The sequence below is a fragment of the Oxyura jamaicensis genome, chromosome 14 (assembly GCF_011077185.1).
Source record: "Oxyura jamaicensis isolate SHBP4307 breed ruddy duck chromosome 14, BPBGC_Ojam_1.0, whole genome shotgun sequence".
NCBI lineage: Eukaryota > Metazoa > Chordata > Aves > Anseriformes > Anatidae > Oxyura > Oxyura jamaicensis.
Genome location: NC_048906.1, coordinates 14,676,934 through 14,694,467, shown reverse-complemented (window position 1 = coordinate 14,694,467; position 17,534 = coordinate 14,676,934). Strand labels below are relative to the sequence as shown.

General features: G+C 34.1%; 1 protein-coding gene and 1 long non-coding RNA gene across 26 annotated transcripts in view; one reads left to right on the top strand and one right to left on the bottom strand.

Annotated features, from left to right (window-relative positions):
• Window positions 1–17,534, top strand: part of RBFOX1 (RNA binding fox-1 homolog 1) — an 814,571-nt gene that overhangs the window by 580,822 nt on the left and 216,215 nt on the right. The window lies entirely within an intron of this gene.
• On the bottom strand, window positions 15,538–15,715 carry LOC118174075. The gene is made up of 2 exons (XR_004754527.1): window positions 15,678–15,715; window positions 15,538–15,640 (listed from the first exon to the last, which is right to left on the bottom strand). It is a non-coding gene; the product is annotated as an uncharacterized LOC118174075 (long non-coding RNA).

Below are 17,534 nucleotides of genomic sequence, written 5' to 3'. Positions count from 1 at the left end.
TATTATTATTATTATTATTATTATTATTATTATTATTATTATTATTATTGGAATAAAATTAGACCCTGACCTTACAATGGATGTGTTCCTGATTCAACAGGAAACGTCCTTGCAAAAGGCTTTCTTTCTTAATTTTCAGTCAGTCTGGTGAATACCTGGATATAGGAAAGAGGTACAGGATTTTCTAAGTAATAAAGTAGTTGCTGAATACAGAGACAAGTTTTGTTATAAAATTTTAAATTAAAATGGATATTTCATGAATGGACTTCTGCCAGTCAAGTAGTTGTAAATTCACTTGAATCAGTGGAGTTGCACCACTGTAAATTAAATCTATTTATTCAAGATTACATAATGAAATACTTAAGGTTTTCCTATTTTCTTCTTATTTATCATAGCTGTACTCTTGGATGAAGAAGATCAGTTTTATGCTTCATGTGTTATTTTCTGTTATACAGTCTAAAATATTCTTTCTTCAAAGAAAACAATATATTTCAATGAGAGCTAATTACCTCTTATTTTATTCTAAGTGACAAAAGCTAATACATCACACTTAGCCACTGAGAACTCCATTTCAGTAAACTAATTAAACTAATCCTATCTCCACTCATTATTCTCAGTTCTGCTAAATATTTTAACAGCATAGATTTATTTCATTACATAAATTATATCATACTTAAAGAAAACAGTTTGCATAATGGCATATTTGCATTCCCAAGAGTTTATTTTGGGTTTTTGAATTCAGACTTCAAGTTTCAGTTGAAATAATATTATTTGCATTATTTAGGGTGGTAATTCTTCTTAATTATTACTAATTATCTAGAAAGATATATAGCTTTAATTAAATGTAAGTGTTTGGCATTCTTGTTAACATATATTAAGCACTGACAATTCTTGTGTCTATTGATAATATAATGTTAGAAAGTAGTGATATATCCTACAGTTTACAGCCTGTGAATTCATAACACAATGGATGATTAATTTACTAATCATAGGGGGAAAAGTTACTTTTTGATTGTTAGTGACTATAAAGTTAAAAGATCACGTGCTTATTGGACATTTTTAAAAATATATAAATAAAATGAAAATGTATACATCACTTTGTATTTAAGTTATAAAGTGGAATACACCGAACACTAAAATTTAAGAGCACCATTGCTGAGAAGCTGAAGAGGAATAATACATAAGTACCACTTCAGACTAAAGTGGTATAGACTTGTAATGCAATTAAATCAAGAAGCTGTAAGCCTCCCCAGACTCTTAAGTTTCATTTAGGTATTTCTACTTAAGATACCTGCTTCAGAGTTTTCCAAGATGATAAAATAAAGGCAACAGAGGTAATAAATAATTCATTGAAATGAATTTACAGTATGTGATTCACATGAGCTGTATAGAGGATTCATAATTTTATTGATTTTGATAAACCACTTATCACAATTAATGGTTTCTAGTTTTAATGCCAGTTTTCATACTATTATCTGGAGTGTATATATTTTCCATCACTGTTACTAGCTTTAATGGAGTGCTGATGTTAGTGAACCGTGCGTTTTTAGGAAAGTCACACACAAAGGGAGTTAATTGTGGCTGGTTCTAACAGCCTGCATTTCTTAAAGAATGAAAGATAGACAACTGACAAGACAATTTGTAAATTGTTTTATCCTAAACGCTGTGGGTTATGGTCCTTCAGCTCAACACGTCATGAGACCTATCTCACTATTATACTTACCAAGTCCAATCTGCCAACTTGAATTAATGGACTTGTAATTCATATTCCAGGTGTCAAGCAAGCATCAATACACACTTTACAATGCTCTGTTCTATAGTTACTTCTTGAATGCAATGGAGGGGATTAACTTAATATTTTGCTCATCATTAAACAAAACCTTTCATTCACAAATGAAATACACTCCCTGTCACACACATACACATGCACACACCAAATATCATTTTGACCAGTTTTCAAGTATTTGCCCCTAACTTGATACAGAAGATCACAATGATTTTATTTCTGTAACTGCGCTGTTCCTTTTCTTAGATATACTCTTGGGTGATCTCTGTGTAGTACACTTGCTGCTGACGTAGGAGTTCCTGGTGACTGGCTGTCATAGCACCTAGCAATCTTCTACTGTGGCAGGAGACACAACAGATTGAAAGTCCAGAAACCAAATTGTGGACCCTTGTGTGTGCCTGTTCCATCCAAGTCAGATTTGGGGATTTGCTGATGTGTATGAAAAAGCCTGTGATTCCACTCCATTTGCATGTGTTTGGAAAATGCTTGTGAAAGATACTTGAAAGAGTCCTCTGGTTTTAAGTGCTTACCAGATATTCGGGACCTAACTGTGTGGTTAGAGCTTGCTCATGCGGTGCTGAGCAAGGCTGTGAGAAGATTACTTAAGGCTACTTCTGTTGTAATTGGAGCAGAATGGAAAGTGTGCAGAACAAACAAAAATTGAGTCTGTAGCGAGTGGGGGAAAAACAAGGCATAAATAAAAAACTATTAATGGTATATAATAAATATGGAGTAAGGAGAATATCAGCCTTGTCATCATGCAATAACCTGTTTTATCAACACAAGATATAAGCAGAGAGAAAAGGATTTTCTATGATGAAATATTTAGTATTTGTCTCATGAGTATTTTTTTAGTGTTTATGCATTTTTCAGTGTCTTTTTCAATATGGGACCACATTGCTCAGCACTAGCTAGCATTGTCAGTAAAATAAATTCCATAATTAAGTTTCCAGATACGCTAATATGTAATTATTTGTACTTTTCAAAGTATGCTCACTTAGTATGCATACTTTTACAAAGTATGCTTCAGCAGTCAGCGATATGTTTACCCACGCTTACTTTGTGAGTGTGCATGCTTAGTAGCACTTATATTTTCCATAGATCTGGGTATTTTACAAATCATCTATAAATCATCATGTTGTACCCTTCAATAGAAAATTTATATTATCTTGTAAATTTCAAATTCCAATGCTAAACTTTCTTGAAGTACTTTGCTGGCATGATAAATAAATGCATATATACATAATAAACAAAAAGTTTGGAAAGCATTTGATCTGAATCAGTCACTCTAAGAAAGTAAGTAAGTTTCCACTTATGTTTGTCTCTCAGACATATCTTATTTAACATTGAGACTTTTCTTATCCCCTTTCACAGTTCACAGTAACTTGAGTAATTACAGTATTTACCTTAATTGCCATGCAAGGACCACCAGTTATACAGACTCATATATCCTTGGATAATTCAGTAAGCCAAATGTTTTTTAGATCTAATGTGGTTTCATATTAGTCAATGAGATGCATTTGTGCATCATATTGCTTGTATATTAGCTATGTTTAATGATAAATTTATGATAAATGCCTGATTGATCAAAAGATCTAAGGGCAATGTAAGCGTTTTATGAAACTGCCTGAAATTTAAAGTTGTTAAGATGATGAAAATCATTGTGAATTTTTGGAGATTGCTGGCAGACCACAAGCATCCTCACATCAATTTGTTCTTCTGTTCTAGTAGTGTAATATTTTGCATAGGGTTGAGGCTTTATACAGTCTGAAGACTGGGTCTTTCACTTTCATTACAGTTGAAGTGGAGGTCCTGACATGAAGTGCTAAAAATACCGATTCTATCTTCTTGCTAGGCAAAGATGACAGTATATTCCCATGCACTCACAGCAGCAGTTTCAAATATGTGGTGAGTTCATGTTCACGAGATACCACAATGTACTCTAGTGAGTTTATGTTCACAAGGTTCAGTCTAGTTTGCCCTCAGCACCTCGTCCATATGCAAAAAAATTGAAAGAAGTTAGTACTTTTTTATTACTCTCTTCTGGCTCTAGAAATAATGATTCTTTATCTAGAATGACTCTTATCTAGAATGATTATTTATTGATCACCCATCCCTTCAAAAGCTAGCCAGAATATTTTTTTTCTTGCTTTCATGTTGCAAGGCATCACTGCAGACTGTTTACATTTTTTTTTTTTTCTTTTGATCCATACACAGCATGCACTAATCACTAATCTGCAATTATCACATGATTTTTTCATAATGCAATGTCAATGCTATTTATTTTATAATAGAAACTTCCCTTTTGATCTCTCTTCTACTCCCATAAAGGTCTTATTCAATGTATTCAGTCATTATAAGTCATAAAGAATTAAAAGTGTATTTATTAAATCTGTGAATGACAAGTACAGAAGCCTAACCAAAGTTTAGGTTTGATATTAGGAAAAACTTCTTTACTGAAAAGGTTGTTAGGCATTGGAATGGGCTGCCCAGGGAAGTGGTTTGAGTCACCATCCCTGGAGGTCTTTAAAAGATGTTTAGATGTCGAGCTTAGTGATATGGTTTAGTGGGGACTTGTTAGTGTTAGGTCAGAGGTTGGACTCGGTGATCTTGGAGGTCTCTTCCAACCTAGATGATTCTGTGAACCAGAGAAGGAGCAAGATATAAAAAGAAAAGTCTGGAACGGCAGAAATATGATGAAATCCAGCCTTCTGTTAAAAGGTGGGATCTCATCAGTTGGAAGTGACAGAGGTGTTTCAACTATGTCTGCTTTATGGAAGTAGAATAACACTCTGTGATACTGGCATCTAAAAATGATGTGATGCATCAATGCTTTATTATAGTTTCTTTTCTACACTATTGAGTACAAACATGGCAATTCATTATCATGAAAGGTAGACATAGAATATGTGCGGATACCATCTGGGATGAAAGGAATTGAGAACTGGTCATATTAGAGAATAGCTTGGAATATTTAGTCAAATAAAAAAAAAATATATATGTTTACTCTGAGTACATTGGGTTAAACAGCAGGGATGTGGACAGCATCTTAAGCTAAAAAGCTTATCTTTATTGGCATAAAGATAAATAGGTATATGCTGTCCATCATCATTTGAGAGGAAACCTTTAAGAACCATTAAATAGTCACATCAGTGAGTAACAGGATTCCAGGCTAAACATGGACTGAGGGAGGTGATACACATACCAAATTTTAGGAGAGAGTAATAAACTCTACTTAAGTAAGAATTACACTGTGTAGTGCACTCTCAGACTCAGGAGTTACTTTCAAATTCTGCTTTCTTTCCAAGAAAAGTCAAAATCACAGATGCTCTGGCATTCTCAACTGCCAAAATTCCTGCAGTTGATGGGATTAACCTGCTAAATTTGTGTGTGAATAATAAGAAATAAACAGACTTCTCATCCATATTCAGTAATGCACACTTGTTACTACCTTTTCTTGGTGATAGTGATACTCTTCCTTGAAACTCATCTTTTATATCTGGAAACCATAGAAAATTATTTGAAACTTACAATGTTTGGACAATCAGTTTCCTCTGTATAGTCTCCTTGGTTGCTTTGAGTCTTTGAGGGTACACCAGTTTGTTCTGTGATGCTGCCTCTAAGGTCTGGAGTGCCATATAAATTTAAATAGCTTATCTATTTATGTGATAAAGGAATTATGTTTTGGATCAGTGTAAAAGAAAATGACATATAGTCTGTGTCAAGTAGCCTTATTTCAGTGGAAGGTTAATTGGAAATGCAGCTTGCACAGTGTGTGGTGAGGTGGAAATAAAGTGACTATGGTCATTGCATGCAGTCCACGTTTAGCTTTTATTTATTTATTTATTTATTTATTTATTTATTTATTTATTTATTTTACCATTTATGAACAATTGAACTGACACATTGTGCAGTAAATGGATAGTGGCCACATCTTGCAGTGCATACTGTCAAATCCATATATTTTTAAAATTGTTAATAAGTGCAAAAAATATATATTTTGAAAATATACTAAATTTCAAATTTAACACTATATAAATAGTTCTTCTGCTTGCAGAATCAAATATGTATCTTTTTTTTTTGCATGTAAAATCATATTTGTAATTCACTTTTCAAGAACACATTTTGCAAAAAAAAATAAATAAATTCAGAATTGATCTCAGTGAAGAGATGCCTTAGTTCCTTTTCTGTCATTGGAGTTAGATCTTGTACAGCTGTATTTACATTATTAATGCATTCATCAGTAAATTAATAATATTTTCAGAACTATAGCACAGTACACTTAAATTCAGCAACTCCAGACCAAATGGAACTCTGATGGTTCAGTTTATGACTCATTACAGTCATGAGAAATAAATTTTGAAAAAAAAAAAAAAATCCGACTTGATTCCACATGATCTTCAAGATTCTGTAGCACCAATTCTGATAATATCCCTTCACAGAAGCCTTCCTGTGGTTTTAAAGAAGGTTCCAGTGAGTAAGAACTCTGGAACTTAGCCTTGTGTAAATATATTTTCACATCCTTGTGAAATTATTACTTTTGTATTACTTTTGTACCTTGTGAGTATTACTTTTAGGAAGCTTGAAGTTACCCTGTTTGGCAGACCCTCTCCCAGCTTCATTTAGCACATTGCTGTGTATATAATTGCCTTCCAGCTGTAGTTTTTACACCTTCTTATATATTCTCTCTCTATATTAATGAAAATCATCACTAAACCAAAAAGAAATGTCCCCTTTTCTTTTCAGGATAAATAGAAGCATCTTTATTCCACCTGTTTTATCAGGCTGAAACCTTTCATGGCACTCTTAAATAGTCATTATTTTTTTATCTGCCTTGAATTTTGGTCACTCAAGTTACATAATGTACTGCCAATGCAACTGCTTGATAGTTCATATGAACTGAAAGTATTCTATCATATTTTCATTATTATATCTAGATCCATGTTTATCTCAGAAGTGAGACATGGTGAAATTGAATTTATTGAGATATTTGCAGGATACAAGGAAAAGGTTGAAATGTTGCTAGGAAGATAAATAGGAATTAATAGTGGCTTTTTTTTTTTTTTTTTTTTTTTTTTTGTCTTTCTCTTCAGATTAAAAAAGTGTTGTATTTTGGATGATTGTGGCATCAGCTTTATTAATAATTTTAAAAAGACAATTAATTTTAAAAAGAGCAATTTTCTGTGGATGATATTAAAAACTGCAGAACTGTGAAAGGATAGCTAGAAATGAAAAACTTTACCAACTACAAAAAAATAAAATTATCGTCAAGCAGTTTGGTCTGTGCTGGTGGTTATCTTTACTGAGTTTTATGTGCTGGTAGAATACTTCTTGGACACAAAATAGGCTCAAATATTTTGTTAATTTAACACCTATGACAACTTCCTGCAGTCTTAATACATTGTTTCTGGAGGAACCACTGTAACACATCCATTTAATCTCTTCTTTTGAACTGTTGTGTATAGGTGTTCCCTCTGCAGAATATATTTGAATCTCAGATAATGTTATATTCTATATTAACATTCCAGTATTTTATTGGCATTTTATTCAACTGATACTATGAGATTCCTGTATAAGTATGTACAGAATTGTTGTTACTTCACTTCTGATCACAACATTTTGAGTAGTCTTGACTTTCTTTTGAGCTGTCATACAGAATGTTCCATGTGGTGTGGCAGCCAAGTAAGAATTTAAGATTTTCATTATTAAGCTTGGCTAAGTATAAATAAAGGTTTTGGTAACTTTTTAGTATTAGGATACTGTAATGTAGTATACTATAACAATTTTTAGACTGATTCATGACTTTTAAATATATTTGAAAATTAAGCACGTGAGGTAATATTAAAAAGAATCTCAGGAAAAATACAATTTTAAGAAATTTAAATTAATTTTCAAATCCATTGCAACTCTATTACGACATAAGAGTGAAAGTTCTGAATGAAGGATGGTACAACAAACCTGCACAATGGCAGTGTCTCGTTGCCTAGTTAATTTAGTGTTACTCTCTAAGAAGTCAGATGTCTTTTCTGGGCATCCTGTCAGGCTGAAGTGAAGATTTCCTATCAAATAAATAAATTTAAATTTTCATGGAAACAGGTATTACCTAAAATATAGATGGGAAGTAGATATTTGCAGTCAGTAGTGCTGTCTATCTAATTTCTGGTAACTGTCTTACCATTGAGCCCTCTTGTTGCTAGCCTATATTTTTTCTTAAATTTCTAAGAAGGTAGTGACCAATGCCACAGCACTGTAATCATGTAAAACGTATTTTATGTGGTGCTTAAAACCATTTATACGTTTCCCCTAACTTGTCCACTTGCATTTAGGCAAATTCTGCAGTGTTAAGACGTGTTCACCATGTGTATGTGACACGGTCACAGTGACTTAGAATATCAAGCTGAATGAAGTCAGTATCTCTGACTACAAGGAAAATACATATGTACCAGTTAAACTTATCAGATTGATGTGGAACATCTTTCTGGCTAATTCTGCAGGGTTATTTTAATTGTAGTCCATTTCCTGGTATAATTGTTTTAAACTAATGCATCTTTCACCTCTACCTGTGGCATTTTCACCAGTACCACCTGAAATCCGTAAGTTAACTTTTCCTTATAAAGCTGATATTGAATTACTTCTGTAATTCTTCTAAACACAGTGTAAAATAAATCACTACTTAGAAAAAAATATATATTGGTGTAATATATCGTATGCAGAGATTGTATACAGAGAAAGTATAGGATGGATGAATGCTATGCTGCTTACCCTGAAGTATTCTGTAAAAAATATGAAAAAAAAATGTAGAGGAAAAAAACCTACTCATACATCAAGCAAAAATCGGTCTTGGTCCTTTGCCACAGAGATTTTCAAATATACAGGAACTGTTCTAGATAAGAATTCCACAACTAACTTGATGCCCATTATATATAGATAAAATTGTAGTAGATTTTCATTCCTTGAGCTATAAATAATAGATATTTTAGATATAGATTATTACATATTTACATAGTAAGTTGATGATCAAAGCTATTTTGGGGAAGCATAGTCCTTAAAGAATGTGTTTGTCAACAAATCCTTTCTGTTATTAATAGGGATTTTCAGATAAACATATACTTGTTGGAACTTTACAAGGAGTTGCAGCTACAAAATGAAGCTATTTATTGATTGCAACTGATTTTTTTTTTTTTTTTCCCTTGACTCAGTGCCCTGTCTGTGAAGTGAAAGTGCTGACTGCTGCACACTGCTGATTGCAGATTTTTGACAGCAAAGACCTGACTCTTCTCTAATCCATGTAGCTCTATTGTACAAATTACAAAGCTTAAGTGACAGACCTGTTTTGTATTCCAAGAACTGCAACATACCTGTCATCAGATAGAAGCAAGAATGCACAAGTCATCACTTTACTTTGGAAGCAGAACAGATGATTGAAATTATTTCTTACTACTAACTAATTCCTCTTTTAGTAGAGATAAGCTGCTTTGTTCGGCTGTAAATGAAACATTAGGGTATTAGCTGTCAAGGCAGAAGTATTGGAGCAGCTAAGACTTTATCAACAGTAGTAGCATTTTGGGCAATAAATTGTTTTGTTGGGCAGAATACTAATCTCCAGAGGTACAAAGAAACAAAAGCTCATTAAGGTAAATGCTTAAAGCATGCACAAAATAAATTAAATAAAAGACAAAGGCTTATTACCTTTGTTTTGGGGATAGATGAAACATTTGCACTTTTTCATCTCTGCATAGCATTGAAGAATTATGTGCTACAGTTATTAAAAAGATGCATTTGTAGTCTTGTAGAATGCTTTCTGAATATATCCAAGGGACAAATACATTTTGAAATATCAACAGAGCTGTAGTAAGTGATGCTTTTTTGGAAATTGTTTTGTTTTCCTCTGGGTAAAATTAGGTATCTGCACATTGTCCTGTACTTAGCATTCATCAGATTAATAGGCTAGCATTATTAAGTGAGTGTCTGAAATAGAAAAGAATAAATGTCTGCATTGTATGAAGTACTTTCACCTGTGTATACACCTACATTATATTTCTAAGGTTTTGTAGTTAAAAGCAGAAAGAAGATGGAAGGAGAGGAACTGTGTCACTGCTTGGGACTGCAACTAAAGAAAAAAAAAAAAAAGCATATTTGGAATGTAATACAGCTCTGCACAACAAATATGGACATAAATTTGCTATCAGAAAAAAATGAATAGGAAGTAAGTAAAAGTGTGTGTGTTTGTGTGTGTGTGAGAATTAAAGACAGAGCACATCTTGCAAGGAGACAAAGCGAGATATTGTATTCCATCATTACTTGTTAGAAGTAGCATTGTAGAAAACTATAAAATAATTTTAACACATAATGCAAAGAACAAACATATGTAGAAAGCTGAAATTTGGAAAATTTGAAAAATTAAAATTACACAATTCTGCTAACAGCTGGCACAAACATCTTCAAAATTTTCTCAGCAGTGTCTAGGATTTGGAAACACTAAAAAAGACACCTCGCTTTCTATCCTGTAACTTATATACACAAGATGCAAAACAAGATGCTTTGGAAAGAATCTAGTAAAAAATGTGTAAAGTAAAAGGCAGTTTACTGAAGCTGTTGTTTATTAATGGCTTTTAGTAGATAGGAAACCGTAGACACCTCTTGGGGAGATTAGATAACAAAGCAAAGTATTGAAGCCTGGTAGCTGTATTTTAACATGTGTTTAAGTACTGCTGTCAGTCACTGAATCATTGTTCAATGATAGAGAAATAATTTTTGAGCTGCAATCTTTGTTCTTGTTGTCTGTGATATCGGCCCACCTGTATAATATGTTTGATGGTATGGACATAAGCATGCTACTAATCAGCACTGTTTGGTGTTGGCTAATACTGAAGTTAATGAAGCTATTTCTTCATTTGGGGTAGTTGTGTTCACCTGAGGGGATTTTTTTTTTATTTTTTTTTTATTTTTTTCCTCAGACTCACAGCGTGGCTGAGACTGGAGGGATCCCTGGACCTGTCTGCTGCAGCAGGGCCACCCCGAGCAGGGGGCCCAGGCAGCTTTGGGAGCTCTCCAAGGAGCTCTCCACAGCCTCTGTGAGCAACCTGGGCCAGGGCTCTGGCACCCGCGCAGAACAGAAGTGCCTCCTGGTGCTCAGAGGGAGCCTCCTGTGCTCCAGTTTGTGCCCACTGCCTCTGGGCCTGGCCCTGGGCACTGCTGAGCAGAGCCTGGCTCTGTCCCCCCCCCCCCCCCTTTTTTTTTTTGTTGTTGTTGTTGTTGTTGGGGCAGGGATTCACTGATGTTTTATTTTACCATGTTATGTTATGTTACTAGCTATAAAGAATATTAATAGTTTTTGCAAATATTTTACATGGCAGAAAAGAAAAATAATCTAAACTTGATTTAAAACTTTAGGTTTAATCTGGAGAACTGATTTAAGAATATAAACCTGTTGGGTGCTGGTGCGTTCCTTGTTCAGTCCTACTTTAGCAACCTGGAACAGCAGGAACCTTTAGGCTGTTGTTTTACTCCAAATGCTGTATCAGATCAAATGCATCCTAGTATTAATTTGGCATTTACTGAAGGGCTTGTTACTAATCTGAAGTAGTGCCAAGTCAGAAGTCTTACACAATTTTTAGTTACATTGCTGAGGAACATGAAAAGTCCAAAGGTAAATTGTTGGAAGACAAAAGCAGCAGGACTTTGGATTTCTGTTTTGAGCTTCACTGTATTTTCTTTGTATTATCTTTGGGGAAAATTTCTGTTTTCTTAGATGTTTCACCAGTTAGGTTTCTGATCTATGTTCAGAAGCTTGGTTATGAGACATGGTGTATGCTTCAGAAAAAAAAAAATAATAAAAAAAATCAGTCTGACTGCAGAAATTTAAGTACTCTTTGGAAAGGATAATTTCAACCTATCTGTATTTTTATTTTATTGATTTGTAAAATGGTGCTAATAGAGGGAATGTACTGTCTAAGAGTAGGATCTTATTTCTGCTTTTATTAAACTAGGATTATAATTTGTTGCTGTTTGAACTCATCCCTGGGATACTCTCATTCATAGTTATACTCAAGCTAAATTTCAGTTCATTAAGAGAAAAACAAAGCAACTTTTATATTATCTTGATCAGCAAATGAACAAGAGCTTGAATATAATCTTCTAAAATGCATGGATTGGCTTGTAAGTGCTGTAACTATTACACCATGCTGTGAATATGCCCAAACTGAACTGTTATCCAAGTCCAAAGTGTCAATGGAACAGCAATGTGAAGATTCACTCACATTTGTGAGCATGTCCAGTCATTTGTATTAGTTGATGAAGCTGATTCTTTATTTTATAAATTGTTTTTCTAAGCAGTTTTCACAGTTTCATGAGTATTTAAAAGTCCTGTCACTAAGATGAGTTAATAGAGCTGTTGTTAAGAAGCTGGTAGATCACAAGTAAATTACTTGATGTAATTTAAATAATTCAAGCATTTATGGTTTCATTTATTATTTTGATATTTTGTATTTTGTAACCAAAAGAGAATACATTTATATGTACAAATAACTATTTGGTTCCTTTAGTTGTAGTGAAAGGGATCATGTAGGCTGAACAGAAGCCTTTACCTTTGGAAACTAGGTGAATGTAGACAGGATGACAGAAGGCAGATATGCAGACACCCAGAAAATATTTAAGAATTTCCTCACTGCCTATTAGTGAGATGGAAGCTTTATTCTTGTGATTGTAGACTATGGGAAAACAGATTTCAGTGGCTGAAACTATGATGCTGAATTATTTCTTTACATCACATTATGGAAGCCAGTGTAGTATAGCCAGGAGCATAAGCATGTTCCTGATCTTGAAATGTGAGGTAAAAGTGCCTACTCTAACTTTTGACTGGTATTCTACAATAATTTTACTTTTTTTTTTTTTTTTTTTTTTTTTTTTGGTCTTATTTCAATACATAAATTCAGTTCTAAATACACACTTCTTCTTTTGAAATCATGATTGAGGATCCAGGGAGTCTGGGGTTTAGAATTTTAGTACTGCATAGAAAATACTGAATATGTAGAATTTTAGTACTGCATAGAAATATTGTGCTAACAGAGTGCAAGGTGCTGATCTGATCTCACTTCAAACTGGCAGATTTACCCAAATCAAGCATTTTCTTTCTGTGTCACTGTAACTTTACATGAGATTAGGTATTTCTGTATTCATGCAGCTTTCATAAAGTTAGCACACAACAAACATACAAAGCACACACATGCCCAAACCATTTGTTCTAATTAATTGGGTAGAAATATGACCTTATTTGGTAAGGTTTTTACTGCAGGTAATGTAGCAATGGGATAGGAGAACTGTAACACCTTGAGATGGTCAAGAAACTTCTGCAGATGCATACTTGTGCCAACTCACCAGACTGCCACAAGCTAGCACAGTTGTTAAAAACAGCAGTGTTGCCTCAGACAGCTTACTCTGCATTACTCTTTTTCCTGGGCTGCAGAGGTGTCTGTATAGTAGTCCTACAGAGGATTAGATCAGGGACTGAATTCCTGAAATACAGTTGCCCTGGCTGAACATGGTCCAGCAAAACACATCATAAAATGCCAATAATGGTACTAGGTAATGTTGCTATAAAACGACAATAGTGTTGACACTTTCATGAAATGATATACAGAGTACATGAGGAAAAAAAGCATCTTGCTGACTGTTAAATGAAAATCTGTTACTTATAGATAGATACACAGTTTGGACCTTTGGAAAATGACACTCAAACTTCATAAACTTCTTCATATATATATCTTTCCTGATATATAGATTTATCTTTATATAAACGTTTCATATATATATCTTTCCTGACAGGAAATTGGTATGTTAAATCTGTGATTTCTGCAACTTTGCTGATTATTGAAATTTTACCATTGATTAGAATGAATGAAAAACTAATGTGAGTGCAGCCTTGGGTACTTGAGTGTGCTGGAAACTGTTGCCGTACAAGGCTAGAATTTTCTGTTTAGTACCCACTTCAATGCAGCTCTTCTGTTTGAGCAGTACAAAAGAGAAAGACAAAAATTAGTGAAATTATTCACACAACCTGTCAGAAGATTCCTTTAAGTGATTGAAACTTTTATAGTGTCTGTACAAGATAGTTAAGGAATGCCTTACACTGTTTCACAAAACAGCTTACTGGGATGAGTGTTTTAGACCCATCCTAATTCCCCACCCCCTCCTTTTCTTTTCTTATTTTTTTAATGTTTCCTTTTAATGTCAACCCTTTGCCTTTAGTGCTTGGGCTTATATCTCAATGCAGGAATGGTAACTGAAGAAAACAGTGATGATACTTGGCTGAGAAATTGTTTTTTTTTTCCTGGCTGCTGAGGCCAGGTATTGCAGATTGTTCTTGGGTTTGGTGGATTTGATACTCTATAATATCTTTTTATCCTGTGGCATACTTAGTGTCAAACTTAAAAGGAATTTTCCGAGTCCAGTATTGTCCTCTGTGTTAGTTAGCTATTTGCATCCTTTGTATAAATTTTCATTGTGGTCTTAATCTCCTTGTCTTTCCCGTTACTGGTGTTTCACTTGCACTGTGGTGTAAAGACTTGACTTTGCCAGCCAGAAGAGAGAAAAATGGAGGGGTAGTACTGGAAAAGTGTAATATTGTTCTGTTCATGTGGCTTCTGGATAAATCCTTGAATTACTGTATTGAAGATGCTTGAAATTTTACAGTCTTTGCTGACAGGAGAACTAGGAGAATCTATCAGCCCTGCACAGTGGATGGGCCACATTCCTCAAATAATACAGTCAATTAAAAATTGATTTTTGTTCTAGGCAGCATGGTGGTAATGTAGTGGGGTGACAGTGTATGCATTACCAACAGAGCTCACATCAGTTAAGTGATATTTAGGTGATCTTCTGTCATGGGAGAAAGTAGTGCTGTTGATGATCTTTGCTACTGAAGAAGCTAAATTGAAGTGTCACATACCAGAATTGCATTTTATTTCTAATATGTTGGCCTGCCAGCCTGGGAGAAGCTATGTGAAGTCTGTGAATACAAAGGGACAAAAGTGCTAAATCTAGCAGAAGCGGAATGGTTTGGGGAAGATTAAACTATAACATGGCTTTTAGAGCCTTCAAGTAAAAGCATTTAAAGAAATTGGATCTTGAACCCCTGTTGCTGGACCTTTTGTCTCCTATCTTTCTCCTTTTTCCCTGACTGCAGATCTAAGGTAAATGAAATACATACATACTCTAAATCTCACCATTCTTGTTTAGTTAAAGAAAAAGAGGTTATAATGCCAATGAAAAGTTAGAGGGGGGAAAAATCCAACAACAATAACTTAAGGTAGTTGAATCAAGAACAACAACAACAACAAAAAAGCCTAAAATTGTTCATTGAAAAATCTATTTCAGATTTGCAAGATCCTGGTTTACAGAATATAAAGGGGTATCTTTTTCTAATATTGGAAGCATGTGGAAATGCGCAGTCATGCAAATTGGACTATATTCTGAATACATATCATAAACCTATGTAGAGTTTTTTCCTGAAGAGAGACAGTACCAGGTCACAAATCTGAAATTAATCTGGCCTATTCGTTAAAGCATCTAGCCTTAATGATAGCTTTGCAAACCTTACAACAGAAGAGAAACATGCAATACTTCTATGAAGTTTTTATTAATGATAGGAAGCTGAGGTTGCATCTACTTTTGGTTAAGAGACATTATAGTCAAATACCACAACACTGGAAGTGTAACTTATTATTTATTTTAAACAGGATGAATGTTTTTCCTTCCAACAAAACAGGTGTAGAATGTCCTGGTGCACCTGTGCTTCACCTGAAAGGTGGCTGTATTTAAGGCGTGGGTCAAGTGATGCACATAGTTTCATCAGACCTGTCAGGGGTTTTGTGAAGTTCAGTTTCTTAATCACAGAATAGTCTAGGTTGGAAGAGACCTCCAAGATCACCGAGTCCAACCTCTAATGTCTGTAAAGAGTTTCATAGTCCTCAGCTGAAAGGTGTTGGAGAAAATTAGTGGTCTTGTTATTTAAAGGTTAGGACCTAATCTAAAATGGATTGTTGTTACATCTCTGCTTACCAAAATACTCTATCCCAGTGGTCTTTTGACAACTCAGTGACATACATCTCATCTTGGATTAGCTTTCAGCATACAGTATAAATTGTTTGTAAAATACATTTGTATTGGAGATTGATTGGAATGGTGAGCAATGGCTGGCAAGGTAATTCAGTATCTGTGGTCCTAAAGTAGTCTCATGCGTTTCTGAATGCAGCTTGGCAAAAATGTTTGACATCTCAGAACCAAATTATGTAGGAGAGGGTGTCTTATAAATATAAGGATTTATATTGTTTTCAGTGTAAGAGACAGGGGAAAAACTGTGACAGTTGTCCATTAGTACAAGTATTTCTTAACCTTGTCTTTTATTTTAACTTAAATTTTAATAAGTTAAGTCTTCAGTAAAAGATGATCTTATCTGTTTTGATATTTTTGCTCTGTTAGTTTATTCCTCTACTCTATAAAAAGAAAATAAATCACAAGTGCTTTTTGAAGGTTATTATTGGGGTAAGTGTTGCTGGGTTTTAGTGCTTTGGGGATGAGGGAAAAAAAAAAAAGAGAGGTTTCTAGGCTTCAAAACCCTACAGCATGATTTGAATACAAGTGGCTAACTGTGATAAGTATGTTAGGCTCCCTTTTGTTAATTACAGTATTTCAAATTTTCAAATGAGACTAATTTGACAGCTATCATCTCAAAATAAGTTAAATACTTCCTACGGTATTACTTTGAGAAGTCTCATTCCCTTTCCCCCATGTGAATACTTTCTGATAGGACATTATAATTTAGAAGCTCTGCACCAAGAGCAAATAATATCTCATTACCTACTTGTTCTCTGTTTAGTTTGAATGATTTCTGTCTACTAATGATTAAATGGAAAATATTTTACAAGTCCTTGACAGAGGCAAGGAAAATATGCGGGAAGATGCTTTCTCTAAAAATTCTTTTTAAAATGTTTGCAATTTTATTATATTTTTTGTGTACAAATGTCAATTTACTTGATCTATTTCTGTGAGTGACAGTTAAGTTTATGGTAAATACAAAATCTTAATTGTACTCCAGGTTTTATTGAGATATGGATTGTATTTTTTAATTGCGTTTACTGTCTCCCTTGCCCCCCCCCCACCAGAATAGTGAAAAACAAGCTGACTACTAATCTCAGGAGAAAAGCTGGGCATTGTAGTTATCACAATCTGATTGTATTGTATTTGATACTACAAAAATAGCCATTAATTTTTTGTAAAATACAAGAAATGACCTGCTTTCATGGTAACTTGACATTCCTGTTTCCTGAGTGGTTAAAGAAGTGACTTCATCAGAAGTATTCATAGAAAACTCACTGGAATAACTTTTCTTTTATGGCATTATTGTAGTTTTATCCAAATTCCACCAGGTGCTGCCAAAGAACATACAGCCAAAGCAAAGTTTATAGCTTAAATGCGAGTTGCTCTGAACATGTGTGCACACTGTCATGAAAACAGCCATTAAATGATATTTCAGAAACAGGAAACAACGGGAACATCTTCCCCCACATGTTTAGGAGCATACTTCTCTTCTTCGTAACTAAAGATCAGGAATGAAAAATCTGTTGGTAACATCACTCATGTTCTTATAAATGCACTTTTTCTTATGACACAAAGCAGTTCCTTTATGGGATGTATGTTGCTAATAATGTAGAAAATCTTTAATTGTTAAAACCATGTAAGTATTCTACTA